Source organism: Nanorana parkeri, unplaced genomic scaffold (assembly GCF_000935625.1).
Source record: "Nanorana parkeri isolate BGI_ZX_2015 unplaced genomic scaffold, ASM93562v1 scaffold1219, whole genome shotgun sequence".
Taxonomy (NCBI): Eukaryota; Metazoa; Chordata; class Amphibia; order Anura; family Dicroglossidae; genus Nanorana; species Nanorana parkeri.
This window is the reverse complement of record NW_017307487.1, coordinates 199,208-219,437: the sequence shown is the minus strand read 5'-3', so window position 1 is coordinate 219,437 and position 20,230 is coordinate 199,208. Positions and strand designations below refer to the sequence as shown.

General features: G+C 39.0%; 1 protein-coding gene across 1 annotated transcript in view; it reads right to left on the bottom strand.

Annotated features, from left to right (window-relative positions):
* The window catches only part of LOC108797055 (complexin-1), a 218,589-nt gene that overhangs the window by 192,879 nt on the left and 5,480 nt on the right, over positions 1-20,230 (bottom strand). The gene's annotated exons all lie outside the window — the stretch shown is intronic.

Genomic DNA, 20,230 nt, shown 5'->3' with positions numbered 1-20,230 from the left:
GTAATAAAAAAAAAACTGATGCTTAGGAAAACTATGTTTATATATTACAGCAGACCTTAACTAAAAGAAAAACTCTTTGCTCTACTTTTTGCATTAATCTCTCCTAATTCTTCCTAACATGTATGTTTATAGACACATTAAACTACTTAGCTATAGTGTACTTGCTTGGATAAACATTTAGAGAACTAAAATTTCACAGAAACATTGCTGCTACACCCATATGGTGTCCTGCCATATGGAAAATACTAAATGCATATAACAATTCAGTCATGTCTCTGTATCGGAGGGAATCAAATAGGAAAACTATTATATTACTCTTTAAACTCTTATAGGTTGATTTACAAAAAAAAAAAACTGTTCACTTTGCAAGGGAATTTGCACTTTGCAGGACAGGTTTGCCCTTAGTTTTGTGAATGAGGTAAAGCTCTGCTGACTTCCATCACTCAATCACGTGCAAGCAAACATATTGTTTTCTAATTTTCCGGTGATAGACTGTATCTTCAATACAAACTAGCTAACTAAACATGACATTGTACTCCATCACAGGAGTGAGCTTCTTTTAAAACACACACAGGGAGCTGGGGAACAAAAGTAGCCACCCTCCAGAAGGAAGGACATTGTCAGATGAATTAAGAGATGATTTGAGGATCTACATGTGGTACAGTATTTGGTAATAGTTAAGGTACTTGAACGCATTTTTAAGGTTTAACTCCTGAGTTTGGTGTCACTTTAATGTGGGGGGGGGGATTTATCAAAACTTCAGCAGACAAAAACAGGAGCAGTTGCCCATGGCAACCAATCAGATTCTATTTTCTGTTTGTTTATTTAAAGGAGAACTATGGGGTCAGTGTTTTGCCCCATAGTTCTCCTAAGGTTAACGGGAGGACACGAACTAGCGTCCTCCCGTCACCCTAAGCTCAGTATACCGCGAGCTACAGCTCACGGTATACTGAAACGCCGCAGCTGAAACGGATCCCGACAATTATGTCTGGATCCGCCCAGCTGCATGAGTTACAGCTGGCTCTGCCTATCTAGAGGCAGAGCCAGTTGTACCCGCCCCCTCCCCCGTCTGCCTGTCAGCGCTGGAGGATCGGAGCGTGGAGGGGGAATCCAGTCCCTCCCCTGTCACAGCTCTCTGGTGTGACAGGATCGAGAAGTAAGCGAAGGCCGGTATGTGTTCCCTCACTTCCCCATCTATTGAGCCGACCTGTGACATTTTCATTGTCATAGGTCGGCTAGAACTACGAGGATGAGTGAAAATCACTCACCTCATAGTTCTCCTTTAAGCTTGAAAGTGAAACAGAGAAGGTGATTGGTTGCATGCGCAGCTGCTCCAGATTTTGTCTGCTCCACTGTTGATAAATTCCCCTCATTGTATTTAACTGATTTTAAGAGCACTTGTAGAGGCGTCTGTGCTCAAATAAAATAAAACTGCAACCCTTTCGTGAACTTGTCTTGAACTTAGTGCTGTAATAATGGGTAAGATCTGGCAGAAATCCTGTTGGTAACCTGAGTTCTGTTGAACTGAATACAAGGACTGAGAACATAGAAAGGGAAGTGTCTCTTTGAAAAGAATGTGCAGTGAGATTTCTGCTTGTCATTGGAGAGTAGTGATCTACCACTATATTTGCCCATGTAGTGACAATGACAAATGTGTGGTACTTTGATTCTTTCTTTATTCACCAATAATAGTAATGGGTCACACATGCAAAGAAATTCTTTAACTAGTTAGAAAATCTCTGTTTGATAGTGAGCACCTTCAGCAACTACAGGTAATTATTGTTGCCCCTTGAAAACAACTCAAATATTGCAAGTGATGCTCAAAATTAGGAATGTTTCTAGATACCCATGGACAGGTAATGGGCCAAGAGTATGATATTGTTATTTCTTCAGTAGCGCAGAAGGCCAAGGGAATGTAAGAAAAAACAAAGACCAAAGAAATTATCTTTGGAAAACACTAACAGTGTTATTCACTAAAGGGTGAAGAGTTTGGAGAAGGCAGGAGAGGTGGTACCCTAGTTTACAACCTGCATATGGGCCAAGAAGAGCTTAGCAATTGCCCTGGCATATGACAGACAACTATGCCAATGGGGTGCATCACTTGCAGTCACAGTCTACTAACCATAAGTTTTACTAGTCATAATTCATACTAAACATAATGGCTGAAAATGTTAACTCAGTAGACCAACACTAAAAATACACAAAATACAAAGGCAATTCTTTACTCATTTGCAAAAAAAACTAAACAACAACAACAAATACAATTCAGTAAAACATCTACCTCAAGATTTAGATAGATGCATACATTGTACTAAGACACAAAGAAACAGTTTTGTCATTCTGTAAAGTTCTTGATTCAAAGACTAAGAGCTAAGATAGATAGATAGATAGATAGATAGATAGATAGATAGATAGATAGATAGATAGATAGATAGATAGATAGAATATGCAATGGTTCTAATCCTTTCCTACCTTTAAAAATTAAAAGCAAATGTTTTGTTTTTGCATACACTTTAAAGTTGTTTTAAAGCAGCTTTCTAGTTTTTGCATGCTGCCCTTTCCTGTTTTGTTATTGCAATAAATTACTGAAATGTGTAGATTTTCCATTAAAGGGAGCTCCTATTGGCTTAGTATAATCACTCTTTTTCTGTTGTGATAAGATATCAGGCACAAACGGAGTGTATTTTTTTAATGAGTTGATGGGTTTATAGGACCAGATTTACAAAAGAATATGCAATCACAGTACTTGTCTATACGTTTAACAGACACGCTTTTAATGCTACATATCAGCATATAAGGCACATGAAGATGCCTTTTTGATAGTCCAGTCCACACTGTACACAGTGACTACAATATATGCATTTATCAAAAGTGCTAGTGTTACTCAGATGAGATTTCAGAATTGCTTTGACAAAAGAAGTGTTAAAACATATTTTATCGATTTTTCTCTAGCCTTGTATATTTCCTTTTAGTAAATCAGGCCATAGACTTGAATTGTGAGCAGCAGCGGTAAAACAAACAACCATTGTGTAGCACTGCAAAGCAGGATTCAGAGCAGACATTTTTAATAGGAAAATATGGCTGCCCCTATTTACATGTATAATTACAAATTAAACACAGAAACAAGCTGTGTAACATTAATACATAATGATAAAAGCATTTACATTAGGTTCATCTGTTTTGCATGTTCATCTAAAAAAAATGAAAAAAACTATTTATTCTTTTTACTAAAACATAATTAGCTGCTACAAAGTTAAAGTTTACACCATGTCCGAGATACAATGTTATTAAACCCTAAAAAAGGTATATATGCTGGTTTATCCCTTTTGCTTTTATCCCTGTAACCCAAAGTGTGATCACTGTGACATTAGAGCAATATGCCTTTTGATCAGGCCCAGACTTGCATTCTAGAACCATACACCAAACCTGTAAACATTCTGCATTTAGGCCTGAGGAAGGTAATTTGGCAAGGGTGCCACTGCTAATTACTTTTTTTCTCCATTAGACTTAACAGAAAAAAGGAAATCATTTATTTGTTCAAGATTGATAGTTTTACACATATTAAGCAAACTCCTGATGTTGGTCCACTCCCTTGTGTCCAGCAAGTTTACATACATTTAACACCCACTAAAGGGAATACTGCACCAGGAATATATGTTCTTGCATGCTTTACACTATTTGTAGTGCTTTATTCATATCTCTGTCAGTCTTTCCTCCTCAGTTGTCCTTTTTTTTAGTTTGATGTACAGATATCTAAGAAAAAGATCTATTTAACTACCAAAATTGTTATTCTGCACTAAAACCTTTATTTTATATCTTAATGATCTTGTTTGCTTTTTAGAAAAAATTGCTTGAAAGGAAAGGGTGTATCAGGGGTGGGCCTATTATCTAAATACATTGTGCTGGAAGAAGTCCATATTTCTCATCTACGAAAGTTTGGAAGTATGCTTTATCAAAGCCTATGGAAACTTCCATTCATACTAGGGACTTGCCGGCTGGCTTCCTGATTAGCTGGAAAGCCGTCTCCATGCTCCCTCGTCACGAGACTTCCTGATTGGCCCGCTTCCCGACCAATCAGGAAGCCAGGCGAGTCAATTTACAGCGCCTGGCTACCTGATTGTCCGGGAAGCCAGCTTCATGCTACCTCATCACCAGGTGACGAAGAAGCATGGTGCCGACTTTCTGGCCAATCAGGAAGTCAGAGGGCAGGTAATGACTTGCCGCCCGGCTTCCTGATACCGGAAGTATCGGGATAGGCATCGGGAGTATTTGGGGCGAGTACGAGTAGACACCCAAATTCTCTATACCGATACTAGTATCGGTATCGGTGCATCCCTAGTTCATACTGTATACTACTAATTTTCTATAAGAAGTAACCTATACCTATTAAGACATCAAAAACTAGGTTCCATACTCTTTGATAAAGCAGTATAAATAGCATGGTGTGTGAAAGAGCATGTACTCATGTTGTAATTATCAATACAGACATTTTCTGCATTCCAGCAGTGCAGAATTCCCTTTGTTGCATGTTAACTTGATGTACCAACACAGCTGTGCAGCCACCTTAAAGCATGAACAACATGCTCTGACCATGGTCATTGAAAAAAACATGACATGAAGTAAATGAAATCTTATCATCATATAAATGAGAACTTTCTATTTTTCAAATGCGTGTGATTTTTTTTTTTTTAATAGATTTCTACCTCTTTTTCATTGATAAGCATCTTTCATATGCTCTTTCTAATAAAGCCCTTTAAGGAGCTTATCATGATATGCGTAAGTCACCAATCAATAGTAGCAAATTAGATTAATTAGTTTCCTTAAATCAGCTTTGGTAGAAGCTGATTTATGATTGGTTGCTACACCCTTTCACAAAACAGCTCATTAAATTGCCTTATTAAATAATAGGCTTGTCATTATGCACAACACATGTACAATTATTTTTGTGTCTGAAACTGCATTTTGTATTTAATTTCAACCAAAAAAAGTTAATAAACCATTATAAAATTAATAAACCAAGAACAAAACCCAAACAAAACAATTTATCAGCAGCCAGTTACTATTTATTAATTTTCATTGGTGTTAGACTCATGAAAACCTTTCTGTGGACAAACAATATTTGATGAATCAGCACTGTCATAATACATTAGAATAGGTACCACACTCCTGCCCAGATGATGCTTACTCAGAATCTTGCAGGATGTCACACTGCAGGAAACATTCTTTCAATGATTGGAGCCCATTGCTTCTTGCAATGTGAAATCCTGCAAAACCCCAAAATATCTTAAGCAGAATGAAGTCCTCTTTGGTACTGAGTTGCCGGTGAAAAAAATTACACATTTGATTTTTACAAAGAAAAAAACGTCAGGTAGGTGATAAAAAATAAAACTGGAAAATCCCATTGAAGGTTAAACACATAAATAGGAAAATTAACAGCTACCATTTATAATTACATAAAATATGTATTGATGGAAATATTAAACACACAGCTGTGGATTCCTTGCCAAAAAAAAGAAACTTACTTTTTATTAAAACATACTTAATTACTTGTTTTATTGCATGGGGTGGCAAATTGTAAACACCGTAGATCATTTAGCATGGCAGATGCGACTGAAGTGTGCCAAATGACATTAACCATCTGAAATCAATCATTTTTTTGTGACTTTCATGTTTTATTAAGTAGCCGAAAAAGTTAACATTAAACAGTTGAAACAATGTTATGTATCTGTCATTCAATAGTAAATACATTATTGGATAACAAACACTTTATTCTGTATGCTGAAAGGCACTCTTGTCATGACAGTCACAAAACTCAGTGGTGCATATTTATAAGGCACTAGACATGACATTCACCAAACATTCACATGAGGTTAATCATTCCCAGTCATTTATAACACATGCACCAGGAAGATTCACATTCAGTAAATCTTTTGTAAATGTCATATTCACTGCATTACAAATATACCCCATAGAGTAGAATACAAAGAGTAAACCTATACTCTATATTTAATGTTTAAAAGTGAAAGTCCTGCCTAAAAGAGCAGACATGACAAAATGCCTGCTGTTAATGGCATTAGCCAGTAAAGCTTCATTCAGTATTCAGTATTTTAGTGTGTGTTGTTATGTATGTCTGGGCCAAAACAATACAATTAATAAATGTACATCTCTTAAATAAATACACATTTATCCACATGTCTGTCTCCTTAAAAACACTGCAAGTGCAGACAATTACCTGTTGATCTAAAATAAATCTATTGAGCTTATAACTTCCTCTTTGGGATGACAGCACTGAGCCTCTGCTGCACTGATATTGCAAGCAGTGTTGTAAGTCCTACCTGCTGGACAACAAAACTCTACCTGTTCCCTATCCCTCTCTGTCCCACTCCACATGCAGACATTGATTTCCTTTCCAGCAAAACAATGCTGCTGTCTTGACTCTCATGTGCCAGCCCACTGAGGCTAAGTTACTAAAGAAATATAGACTTCATTTGGCAAAGTGAATTTTAACTATACAAAGTACATTTTAACTTCAAACTGTGCTGACTTCAATTATCCAATTTTTGCACATGATTTGGTATTCTTTGCAAATTATATTTTCAACTAGCTTAACCTCATTCACAAAGTGAAGATTCCGTTTACTAAATGAAACATTTGCAAAAAAGAACATGCTCTACTCCTTTACTAAATTATCTGCATAGTGTGTAGGAAAAGGGCTCTTGGGAGATGTAGTTCTGGGATTATACCATGTCAGTAGGAAATTAGTTCCCAGCAGCTGGCGCTGCAAGAATTTTACAATCCTGGGAAACATGTCACAGGTTGTAGCACAAGCTGTTTCTAGCTACAAGAACAAGGTAAAATAATAATAATTATAATAATAATGCTGGGACATGCTCTGGAGAGAGAGTGGTTTGGGGCCATGACTGGACATACCATTTAACAAGTGTTTTACTATTTATTGCTGCATCTTTATATGCTTTGTGCTGAGTTTGCATGCATTTCTCAATGTTTAAAATAGGAAAAATCTGCATTGCAAAATGTGCTAAATATTGTAAATCCAGCAGTAGTGCCTTACAGATATCGGAATTCCCTGACTTCCCGAATAAGTCAGAGGTGCACAGAGGAGGCTTTTCTAGTAATAACAGGCATCTTGTGGTGTTTGCTTTGAGACAGGACTTTTACGTCACTTTATGAGCTCTATACAAAATTATAATTTTGTTTCACGTACACAAAAGCAGGTCACTGGAAGGTTAAAATTATACATGTTTGCACAGTTACTCTATACTGTAGATCCTTAAAAGGTAATCTATCAGCAGATATAAATGACATGATTTAATGCAGCTTTATTTTCATTAATACATTATTAATGAGTAATAAATAAGGAGCAGCCTCTTATAGTACATGTACAGCAGAGCTCACCCTGTGAAAGAGAGAAGCAGCACAAGGAGCAAGTCAGTTGTGCTGCAGTGCTCATGTACTAACAATCAGATCAACAAAAAAATGAATTAATCAGTCTGCTGCTTCTCCTCCCACTGTGCAAATACAGGCTGGGTGAAGGACAAAACCCTCCCAAGTCATTGGTCCTTGATGATACCGATAGCACTGCTGACATGATGACATCATTGCAGCTTTCTGCATCAATACATTGTGAGTGCAGGACACCATAATGATTCTACCAAAGAAGGAGGGGGCAATGAGGCCCTTCACTCATAGTATCTTAGTTTTCCAGGTTAAATAGCACTGGGTATTTTTCAACCTGGAAGACTAAGGATATCTTGAGGTGAAAAGTAATTACTTTGGGGGACAGAACCAAAGTGAAGGTGAATTTAAAGAAACCTCCAGGAGGACTTTTAGCTTGGAATTGGGCATTAAGTGCTACAGAAACATAATTTTAGGTTTTATCTCAGTTCACAAAAGCAAGGTTACAAAGATCATTGAACTAAAATATTAAAGCTACAAAAAAACTGTTCAAATTTCTATTTACTAAAATATTTTCATTATTAGTTTTACTACATAGGTATATATGACAAAAATGTCTAATTATTTCCTGCAATATAAACATAATATCTTTAACTATTGCTAATAGAATGTGGCAAATCAGTAGGTGCCAGAAGACCAAAATCAGTTGTTCAACTCAGGTTAAATACAGACGTGTCAGCTTATAAGTGAACAACAACTGCAGTGTTTCCAATAGCATAGTAAAAGCCACAGTAGAAAGTAAATTATTTTTGGTTGTACATAATTGTAAATGCCAACTCCTCCCAAAATTATTATTACCAGTATAGGTGGCACCAGTGGTGAATGGAATCACATTCTGGCTTTTTTGCCTATAAGGACTGCTGGGAGACAAGATAAACCCAGGAGAATTCACAGGCCTACTGAATTGCCACAGTTATTAGAAAGCTAAATGATAGCATAGCACAATCATCTTATTGATTCTCCAGAATGAGCAAATCATTGGTAAATCCAGAGTGGCACCTTTATTATGTTCTAGTAATGAAAAAAGGCAGACAAGCTACTACAGGGAAATCATACTACTGAAACACACATGTGCAGACAGAGTTGAAAATTCATTTGAGGTGGACACAGATGGGTGGAATCACACACTCTAAAATGTGAACTTCACTTTGTTTCTCCAAATGATTACTGCAAGGCAAAGACACAAAACAACCAGTAGACATCAACAGAACATAAAAACTTGCTTTGCTTGGGATGTATTTAAAAGAATGTCAGTGGTCCTCAGGGAGTAAGCCAACGAGGCCCTGCACTCACTTACTGGGCATCATTCAACCAGGAAGACTAAAGACATTTTGTGATAGAGAAGATGTAATGCAAATGACAGCTCTGGTTTGAAGGTGGGTAAAGCTCTTGAGCTTTTTGTTTTACAATACCTAGGGATTTGGGTTGTTGGGCTTTAAGGGCATAAGAGCTGCTATTAGTATGACAGGGCATACAAACACAACCCTCCATACAAAGAGATATGAGTCTTCATACCTTATTCATTACATTTATGAACCTGTTACCAAAAAAAGAAAAAGAAAATCCACCAATAATACTGGCAGATCAATAACAGAATGATTTCTATGTATTTCTGTAAAGTGTGAACAGGCCAGATCTAACATAGCTGATATATTCTGTATATATATATATATATATATATACATATAAAATCAACTCTGTAAGCAGCGCTTACATACAGTATGGCACATCCCACAAAACTTGTATTAATACAGTACAGAGTTTTTGTTTTGTTTTAAATTACAGGCAATATAGATTTTCTTTTCTTTACACAGGCTTTTGAAGTGTTGTTTGTGTCCCAAAGGAACTGCTAAAAATTAACTAGTTGCCATATTAGAAACTAGAGAAATAGCTCAAAAGCCATTTCAGTTGAATGCCTCCTAACAGATCTTAGTACTTCTTCTATTATTTATTACCAACTGTGCAGCCATGGTTCGTAGCAAAACCATGTGGTGATAGTCATTAGGATGCTTAGTCAAAGAATGTATGGTGTGTCTACAATTCCTGTGTGGCAAAAAGCTAAATCTGAGCATTTCCTGTGGGTCACAAAGGATATCTCAAAATACTCAACAAGAAGGAAATAGGTAATGCATACAATGGTTTTCTACAATGGTTTTCTGCTTAGTATACATTATGGAATCAATTTGTTAGAAAAGTGAAACAAGGATTTTATGACTCGCGATCAGTTGTTTTAAAAATCTGATGCAAATTTACTGTCAGTAAATTCCCAATTTCAGTGTAAATACATATATAATGTTTATAAGTGCTAGTATTTGCAGTGTATTTCTTCCACAGTCATGAGAACCAAAGGTTTCTCAGAAGTGCTTTGAAGGAGAACTATGAAGTGAGTAATTTACACTCATCTTCATAGTTAGAGCTGATGTGTGACATTGAAACTGTCACAGGTCGGCTCTATTGATCGGGAAGTGAGCGAACACATACTATCGCTCGCTCACTTCCCAATCATCTCTCTGCAGAAAGTGGTGGCTGTCAATCACCTCTCCCCGCAAGCAGTCCTCCCTCCCCTCCAACGCTGACTGTAGGAACGGACGGGGGAGGGGTCGGGCACAGCTCTCTCTAGGTAGGCAGAGCCCGACAATACTGTGATCTCCATTGGATCTGTGGGTCATACATAGCGCTATAGCCCGCTATGTATTGAGCATTGGGTCATGTGAGGAAGTTAGTACATGTCCTAAAGAGAACTATGGGATAAAAAGGTTACCCCATGGCTCTCTTTTAAAATCTATGTGAAGGTACAAAGTTCTACAGCTCAAGCTGAAGTTTGCATACGCAATGGAATAAGTTGGAGTGGCATTTCTTTCTCTGCCTGATCTTTTTATACGGGGATGTATGGCGTTTCAATCAGAAAGAGAGAGAGAGAAAACTTGAAAGCAAACTGCTTCCGCTCTTTACGAAAAAAGAGTGTCATGAATGCACCCTGTATTGCATTTTTATTTGTAGAAGAAATATTTTATATAGAAAAGTAAAAAAAAAATAACATTACATAACAGAAAAACTAACAAACCTAACCAAAAAAAGTATCAACTTAAAAATGTAAAGTAGACTGTCACAAACCCATTGTAAGGTAAGGAAGAGCAAAACAAAACAACAACTGTATTTTTGGGTTAGTGTTTCAAGGTTCATTTTTGAGGGGAGGTATATATTTTTTTTATTGATTGTCTGTTTTTAGGGTCTTTTTTTGATTTTGGAATGCCCAGTGTACACTTGCATATTATCGCATGCTGGTGCTGTAAAGTAGTGTGCACTAAGCCACCACATATTTATCCCTCCTATTGCCATAGCTGCCATTAAATTTCGGCTATCCCCTTTATTAAAAAAAAGATTTCAGGCAGAACTAAAATTAGAGGCAGAGGTTCTGCACATGGATGTGGTATTGGGTGAGCAGCTTCTGCAGGACAATGCCAAGGTCAGAAAAAGGCACATTTGCCTTTTTTATCTCAGAGTGGTTATGCTTTATGGCCACAACATTAACAACAGCTAACTGTCTTCAAGTGCTACTAATGCACCCTTTCCTCCTCCTCCACTTCTGATAATTCTGCCATAGCCCTGGAAAACTAGCTACCATTTGATCACACGATCACTGACTTGATGCAGGAGGGATGATCTTGGTCATGCGCAAGCATTCCACCTTTTAGATATTGCAGACAATGAATATAGTGCCATTACCACAGAGGAAGAGGAGGGTTCAGCCACAGAGCAGTCAGAGGACAATAGGCAGGGAGCAAAAATGGAAGCGTAATGCTGGAACCCTAGGGTTATCCTATTGCTATAGAAGTTATAATAGTATTTGAACAGGGTATCTGGATTGTGAGCTGGCAGCTTCAGTGCTGCTTAAATCAGCTGCTGACAGACTTTGTGCTCCAACACTTGCCCAATTTAAAAACGACATACTTTTTATTCTCTACAGTATACATTATCTCTCATTTCAATCTCTGATAAAGGGGGCATTCTCTCACCCTCAAAACACATTGGATCTGTGATAAAGTATTTTGTTTTATTAGAATACATTTATATCTGTATGAATAACTCCCAGAGTGACACTTGAATTTACTCAGATTTACTCTGGGAGCATTGTCACTGTCAGCAGCAGGGTACACATGACCATAGATACATGGTCCAGTAAGCATGGGTAGGGATGCTACATATCTGAAACACTGGTGGCTAGAAAGGATGCAGTACAGTTACAGTCCAGCAGCCAAAATAAGTGAACTTGTTCTGCCTGATGAAGGGGATCCTGTGTGACCCCAAAATGTTGCAATAAGTATATTTTTGCATGGACGTCAATAAATAGACGGTATTCTACCATTGGAGTGCCGGTGTCCATAATTGTTTGTAGGATGCAGTACAGGGCACACGGCTGGAGATGGTGGTACCACCATATGACCTGCCTGATGGTAACAACACAGCCACCTGCACTAGTCCTCCACCTGGCCTTATCCTCCAACTCATTGGAACCAGCAGTCCCCCCAAGCACCCAGGGCATATGCAACATCCCAGCCTAAAATTTGCCATGCTGTGTTGCAGCTCATATGCCTAGGAGCTACACTGGGCTAGAGCTGCTGGCAGTTCTCCAAGACCAGGCCAATACGTTATTGACCCCATGCCATCATGGAGCTGGGGTATATGGGGAGAATAGTGCCTACTGAATCATACATGGTGAAGGACTGGTGAAAACAGCTCCTTCCTCCAGTTCTTTACCTGGGTGGTCCCACATAAACATATTTCAAGTCATCTTAAAACAAAAATTAAATGTAATTACATTTTTGTTAAAAATAATGTACAGGTTTATTTTATGTGAACATTTTATTTTCTTTGCAAGGCCATCTCTGCTCCATGCAAGCAAACACAGGCAGGGACAGCAATGCTGCCTGGGTAAAAATATTGGTATTTGAAAAAAGGACCCAGTTGGATTTTGTAAAGCCACAATCCCCCTTGGTCTTTGCTGACCTTTTTCTGCAAGACTATCGCCATGGACAAGAAGAGAAGGGCAAGCAGCAGCCAAAATTAAGCATACAATCCTATGGGCATCGGTTGCCCGCCCTTTCCCAGAGCGAAACCTTGAAACTCAAAGTAGCACTCGTCAACACCCATTCCACCATCCCCATAAACAACCCTCCCATGCAGGTTTTTGATGGAACAGAGGAAAAAAAATGTCCCCAACCGCCCCCTCCACACACACACACCCAGCACCTGTATTCCGGGTTGTCACTTCTACTGCTCCCATACCATCTGGCAAAAACAACCTCTTTCCTCTAGTTCATGGCTTGGGGAGACCCTCATTAACAGTTTCCCACCAGCCATCACTATATTTTGTGTAGCATTGTTTGCAAATTTACATTTTTATACTTTTCATTTTTAAAAGTTTTCCTCATAACTAAACAGAAGTAACCAGAAGCAGGCACAGGAATACAGTACTAATGGGTGTCAAGGATGTACCACGGATAGAAGGTGGCTCAGTATGCACTTGAGGTACTACCCTGCCCTATTGTACATGTCAAGGAGGGCATTTAACTCAGCAGGGGGAATTGTGACTGAGAAGCAGCACTCCCTATGCTTTTTCTATTACAGCTAAAGCACGCTGTCAATATGGCTGCTGTGACCACAAACTTTTATGGTGTGGGGGCTGACTTATCCAAAGTCTCCCGTACTAACCCTTGACCTACGTTCAAAGGCCTGGAAATGCAATATGGTTCCTGTGGGAAATCCTGCATTATTTCACCGGGACTGCAAACCTCAAACATGCAGGATTCCGCATTAACTTATGGTAGCAGCAAACCCAACCTCATCCCTAATACAGAAAAAAACATTAATATACCATTGCATAAATCAAAATATATACTATACATATCACGCATTGCACTGAGTAAAGATCCCTCTATATTATTTTTAGCAGTTATGATCCAGGAATTTCACTGAACAGTTACGCATGGAGGCACAGAACTGTTATTGGTGCCAACTATAGCTTTTATCTATGGGGCCACTCTGAACTATGTAATGCACACAGTTTGGGGAAAAAAACACATAATTCTTGACTGACTCTGAAAGAAATGCAAACTGCATACTTGAAAAAGTGAAACATTATCTACTAATTATTACAATATATCCTAGCATTTCTAAACCAGAAAGGTAATTAGTATGCCAGTTGGATGATGGTAAAACATTCACAAATATAAAATCTTTTTTTCTTACCAAAGAGATTATGTCTGCCAGGCACCAGTACTAGAAATAAGGTAGGTAGTAGATCCACTAGACTCATATGGTAATACCATAACCCCGGAAGCTATTCCAAGTCTCCTACAGTAGGTGGGACAAAGACTGCTCATAATTTACTGTAGCTGTGGTACCTCCGTGGTACCGAGCAGAATAGAAAATCAACGAAAATAATCCCCATAAAAACATAAATGTTGACATTTAAAAAAAATATATAAATAAATAGTACAATTTTAAAATAAATACAGATTTAAAATAATAATAATAATAAAAAAACAATTGGCCATAGCTAACAGTGACAGCTAGCTCCACCCAACTGTTTCCTATTGGCCAGCACCTGCTAGAGTCTTCTAGCAGGTCCTGGCCAATGAATAACAACTGGGCGGAGCCGGCCGTGACATCACAGTCGCCTCCACCCAGTTTTTATTGTTTAATGACAGTTCAGCGTCCCCAGGTCATTTGGGTATGCTGATCTGTTATTACAACTGGGTGGAGCCAGCCGTGAGATCACACTGCGCCCAGCTGTCATTTGCGGGCCGAAAGGCGGGCCTTCGGCAGGCCATTCACCCACTTCGGGTGGTCACATAGACTGAGTCGGGAGCTAAAGCAGAGACACCGGCACTACAAATTTGCAAACTACATCTATTTATTGACGTGCATCGTGGTAAAAAACAACAAACGTTTCGGGGTCACAAAGGATCCCCTTCATCAGGTAAAACATACAGTATGTATGTATACCTTGAAAAGGTAAAAGGAAACAGCACCTGAACTTTCCCAAACAAAAGATTACTAAAAGCATGTTTACAGTTTAAGCATTCATGTTTAATGCAGTGTTATCAGCAATATTGTTCTATTTGATTACATAATAATCTTGAATTGTAATGATTTCATTTTAGAGTGTATATACATCATATACTGCACTACTTTTTTTCTGAATGCTAGTAGAAGGAATGCAAATACATAGCATTACCAATACCCATACAGCAGCAGACAGACCAACAGATCTCAGTTTCAGGCATCAATGTCTTTATTAGGATTTATTTGTACTTAAGATTATATAGTGTGCCTTGAGGGATCCTCAGACCTGGAAACACTTTGTATGGAGAGCTTGATTTTCTAGTCCAGTCAAATTGTAACACATTTCCACTTCATATGAGTCAAAGTGTTAGCAGATTCGGCTAACTAATCGATTTTGAAAATAATCGTTAGCTGCAGCTCTAGATCTAACTGTCATGCAAAGAAGCGGTCTTGGCTTGTGTGCATCATTCCCTGACCAGACTTTTATGCTACGTTCCTTAACAATATAATTAGACAGTGTAGAGGAGGGTGCTGTACATATGGAAAAAAACAGCCTTTCCATAAATGAAGGGGGTGATTTCAGATTTACAAATACCTGAAAACTAAGCGATCTGCATGCAGCTTGTGTTAGTTTTGCAACATCCCTGGGGACCATGTAAGTGTTGTGGGTAAATAAATCTATGTGGAGGTACTTTTAGGTGTTTTCTCTTTGACATTTATGGCAAATTATTTTGTTTTATTGGTGGGTTTGCTATAAATCTGAGATTAGCAATCAACCCCTCCCCCCACTGGGTTTTCAATCAGAATATAAGGGAAATTTACCTTAGCCAGTGACACTACAAGCATAGCTGCAAAGGCATCAATAATGCAGTTTATTTATGTTGTATTCTTTAATGCTAAGTCTGGATGTACATGTTTTTGTTTCCTTTTACTTAGAAGTATTACATTTAGCCCACATAACAGAGGCAATGACAGACATTAAGTAAAAAAGGACATAAATACAATGTAAGCTTGTTGTTATAGTAAAACTCTACACACAATATTTAATTAACTGCAATAAAATAATACAGAGTATGGTGGTTTAAAAGCTTTCCCAGTCTGGTTTTAAATTCGTCTGACACTACTATGGAAGCTAAGCTGGCCTCAGGAGCATAAACACTATCAATGTCCTTAATGCTTGACGAGATGTTATCTGGGTTCCTCTTCATGTTGACTGGCACTGTACAGCCAAGCTGTAAGTTACCAGCAACACAGGAAGCTAGAGGAACACAAGCTGTCCTTTGATTGGCTAGAAATTACATTTTTCATGCTGACCAATGAAGATTCTTTGTGATAGTAGGAGAAATTCCTTCTTTAAATAATGCAGTCTGTTGAAACATTGTGCTCCAATATAAATGCACGTCACTCTAGGGTCCCAGTGAAGGCCGGTAGACATGTTGTTGATGGGCCTGTCAGCACTTATGGATTTCTGCCTGGTTCGCTGGGCTCCTCAGTGATAAATTAGTAGCATTTATGCTTCAAAAGGTTATTATACATCACACATAAGCTATAATTCGTATACTGTTACAACAGTGAAATAATTTCTACACTGCTTGTACTGAGTAGCCAGAGGTTAATGCAAAAGTTTTCAGAAAATTAACTGTATGTCAAAAGTAAAAAAAAAAAAACATGCAGTACAAATCTGCAGTACATAGACATTTCCCATGTTTTATTCATGTAAAGACCCTGCAAGAACAGAAAAATACCTGTTGATCTGCCAGAAATCAACTCAGCTCCTTATTCCTGTTGTTAACACAGTGCCTTTTTTGAAATGAGGTTGCAAGAGATGGCATCAGCACTGCACAGTTTTCTTTTGCTAAACACAATCCTTTCTATTCTCCTTAATTTCCACAAAATAGAAAGTAAGTGTTCTGTAGTCCAAGAAAATAGCTGACTTAAAGAAGAACTCCGAGCAGAATAAAAATGAACCCTTGCAGTGAGGTTACCCTGCACTCCAAGGGTTAAGTGCTCCTTTTCATCTAGGGTCTAAAATAACTAAGATGTATTCACCCGGACCCACCTGGCTGCTAGACCAGTCTGTATAGGGCGTGATGACTAATGGATTCTTAGACCGTCGGGGGCAAAGGGACAAAGAGGCTGCAGCGACTGGTCTAGCAGTCAGGCCTCTCTCCCCCTCCAGTCTGGCAAGGAAACGTCCCTCGGCATCCTCACATCTAATATGCTGTATTAGTAGGCTGACCATATATCCCGTTTTAAACGGGACAGTACCGTTATTTCTTATTTTTTTCCCGTCACATCGTTTCTTTAAAAAAATCAATTTTGTCCCGTTTTCCTTCTTAGGAGTGCACTGTGAGTCTGTGCGCCTCCCTAATGAGACCAGTCAGCCACATTGATATAAATGTTAAGACGACCGCAACTACGGTCTCATTAAAGAGCGCAATCCTAAGAAGTCTCCCCTGGCGCTCATTCTTCCTCCACGGCAGCACTGCCTGGGAGGAAGTTACGTATAGGCCCACAGAGCGCACACTGCACCTATTCGTGATTTCCTCCCAGTCAGTGCTGCTGCGGAGGAAGAATAAGTGCTAGCGGGGACTTTAGGCAGCCATTTTATATGATCAACAGCAGAGCTTTTATCTCAGCAGGGCAGTGTTCCAGAGTGTTAAGAAATCTCAAGGTTAATGGCATAGTTCTCTGCTCCTCAGACTGACACAATGGAAGGATATGAGGCAGTATAGGAAGGGGGAAAGGTGGAGGAAGAATGCACCGTAGTTCTGTCACTGAAGAATAACTGTTGATAGTTAAGATGTGCATTTGGATTCGGACGAACTGCCAAATCAACAGATTTCTGTCAGTTTGGCAGTTCATCCAAAATCTGAATGACTATATACCCGAATATGCAAATTACTATATATTTGGGCATACAGTAATTCTTTGTATGGGCGCCGCCATCTTGGTGCATCTGACGCCACATAAGAAGACCCACCACCCTCTTGGGTGCACCAAGATGGCGGCGTCCATTCTTTCTACTTGAGTCCAAATTAACGGATTAACCTGTTGATTTGTGTGAAGTATACTTGTGTTCCCATGAAACATTCTTCCTGTTATCCATATTTGGAGTGCACAGTATTTGGTACAGGACCTTTTGGAGGAGTATTGCAGCAATAAATATCTCTAATGTTACAATAAGGGGTCTATTAACTAAGCTGCCGTAGGCAGCCAAGTGACTAACCGACCCGAAGCAAAGTGAATCGAACGCTGTTTGGCTATTCACTTCAGGCTGGTACTGAAATCAGCCCTACATCAGGTGGCTTCGGGTCGGCAGAACATGGTCAGCATGTTCAGCCGACCCGAAGTGCAGAAGAAGTTCGACTCAGCCGATCCAACATCTGGATCGGCTAAGCCGAACCTCCGGCAGGCTACTCGCTGCTGTTCGGCCTATTCTCATAGATGCCGAACAACAGTGAGTGAATAGCCGAATGCCGCTCGGCTGTTCTGCTCGGTACCTCTCTGGTACCGAGCAGAATAGAAAAACAGTTCAAAAAGTAGTAAAAAATAAAATAGAAAACGATCGGGCGGAGCTAGCAGTGACGGCTAGCTCCGCCCAATTGTTTTCTATTGGTCGGGCGGTTCTGCTGCCGTCAGAATAAAAAAAAAATCACCATAGGAATGCATTCATATTGGCTATTCCAATTTGCAATAGCCAATAGCAAACTAGCTATTGCACCCGCCCTCTGCTGCTGTCAATCACCAGAGGGGGACCTGATGGAGAACCGAAGGGGTCCTGGGGCCGAAGCTAGCCGAATGATCAGCCGAAGCTACGGCTAGATCCTTCGGCAGCTTAGTGAATAGACCCCTTAATGTTCCCCCCTCTGCACTGATTTCAGTTCTGAGCAGGTAGAAACAGGTGTAAGCAAAGTTGCCAAGGGTGCCATTAAACCTACATAACGTGCATAGAAAACAGTGAGTGGCCAGCTATATTTTATTAAGATATTTCTGTATTAAAGTGGTTGCCTAGATGAGTGTATCATGTTCTAACTAGTAAACCCACGATGGTTTTATTCTCAGAAATTACAGTGACTTGGACCCTTGATCCTTCTTCAACTTCAACTTCTGCAGATTACCTTAATTTTATGTCCATGGCTGATATTACTGGAGGGAATTGATGTCCCTTTTAAAACCTAAGATGAAAACATTTAAAAGAAATTCCACCTATTTGTTTTGCATTTTGCACTAGTAATAAGTAGAATCCACAAGAGATGTTGCTAAAATTCTTAGCCTGCTAATGATAAATGGCATTGGAAACTAAGTGGAATCACAAATGATTAGGACAATTCACTGGATAGTATTGTGAGTACTTTAGGTTTATCTAGTTAATGTTTTCACTGGAACAGAATGGAACTTATCCAGTTACATTACCTTTGCATCCTTTAATCATAAATCGCATACCTTAATAAGAGACCATCCATCTTTGCTAGCTTAGGGAAAAGCTCCCTACAGATATTTTTATGAGCTTTTTTAGTATGAAACAGCGTACAAAATTGTATAAAATAGGATATAATATATTTACATGCTTCTTAAAACATAGCCATACAAACTGCCACTAGTAGTTGCACAGGCACTTGGTTAAACTATTGTTTTATGTGAAGGACATATGCAGTGTGAAGGACGTATGCAGTATGAAGAACCAGTGGCATAAGTGCCTATCATGCCATCTCTTCTTGTCTTGCTTACCCATGAACAATACAACAACCACAGGTCAGTTCAAGTCACGCTGGGCAAGCCAGAATAATCCTGCGTCTTTATGTCATCCATATGTATACAGCATATGGACAGCTGTACTATACACTTCCCAGGCATGCATCTGCAATACAGTTCATCTGCTCTGATTGATTTTGATACTATGCTTTTATAGACCACTAACAGTTTCCACAATGCTTTTCAGAGCACTTAGACTATTCACATCAGGCCCTATTACTGAAAGAACCTTCCTCCTAATGTCCCTGCCTCAGTTGCACAAATGCACACACACTAGGGCCAGTAAGGCTAGATGCTGGTTAAACTACCAACATGTTTCTGAGTTATAGGCTGGGTACTAAAGCACCCAGAAATGACCCCTGCACACAAAAGAATAACATACAGATTCCATCCAGTCTATGCTGGTTATTGAATTCAGAGCCCGAGTAATGCATGACACATGTGTCATCCCCTTATCTATCTTTCTGGTACTTTTAGAATGATACAGAAATCTTTAAGGAAACAAGTTACTAAACAAATTGTGACTATGCACACACTGACACAGTTGAGATTTTGTTCCCATGATAACAAACTCCTGATTCTCTTGCAAAAAATTTACATCCTCTGCATCTACACATGGCTGTATAATGAGATGGTTGTCATGGTTTCCAACAAATTGATATATGTTTAACTTCAGTGTGACCTCCTCATTGTAAGGTCTGCCTTAATGGCATGCAGTAGCTGCCATACAAGTCTGTAGAGTTACCCCTTTTTTAAAATCCTCTAAAGTCTCTTTCTATTATTAAGTGGTTGTGGAGGCTAGCTGCACCAGCTGCCTTTTAGATGTGTGCTTCAAAGCAAAGCATACTGCCTTGTATTAGTACACCTTTAGTTCCAGCACCTGGATAAAATTAATTATGTGCCATGGTGAACCATGGTGGACATGAAGTGC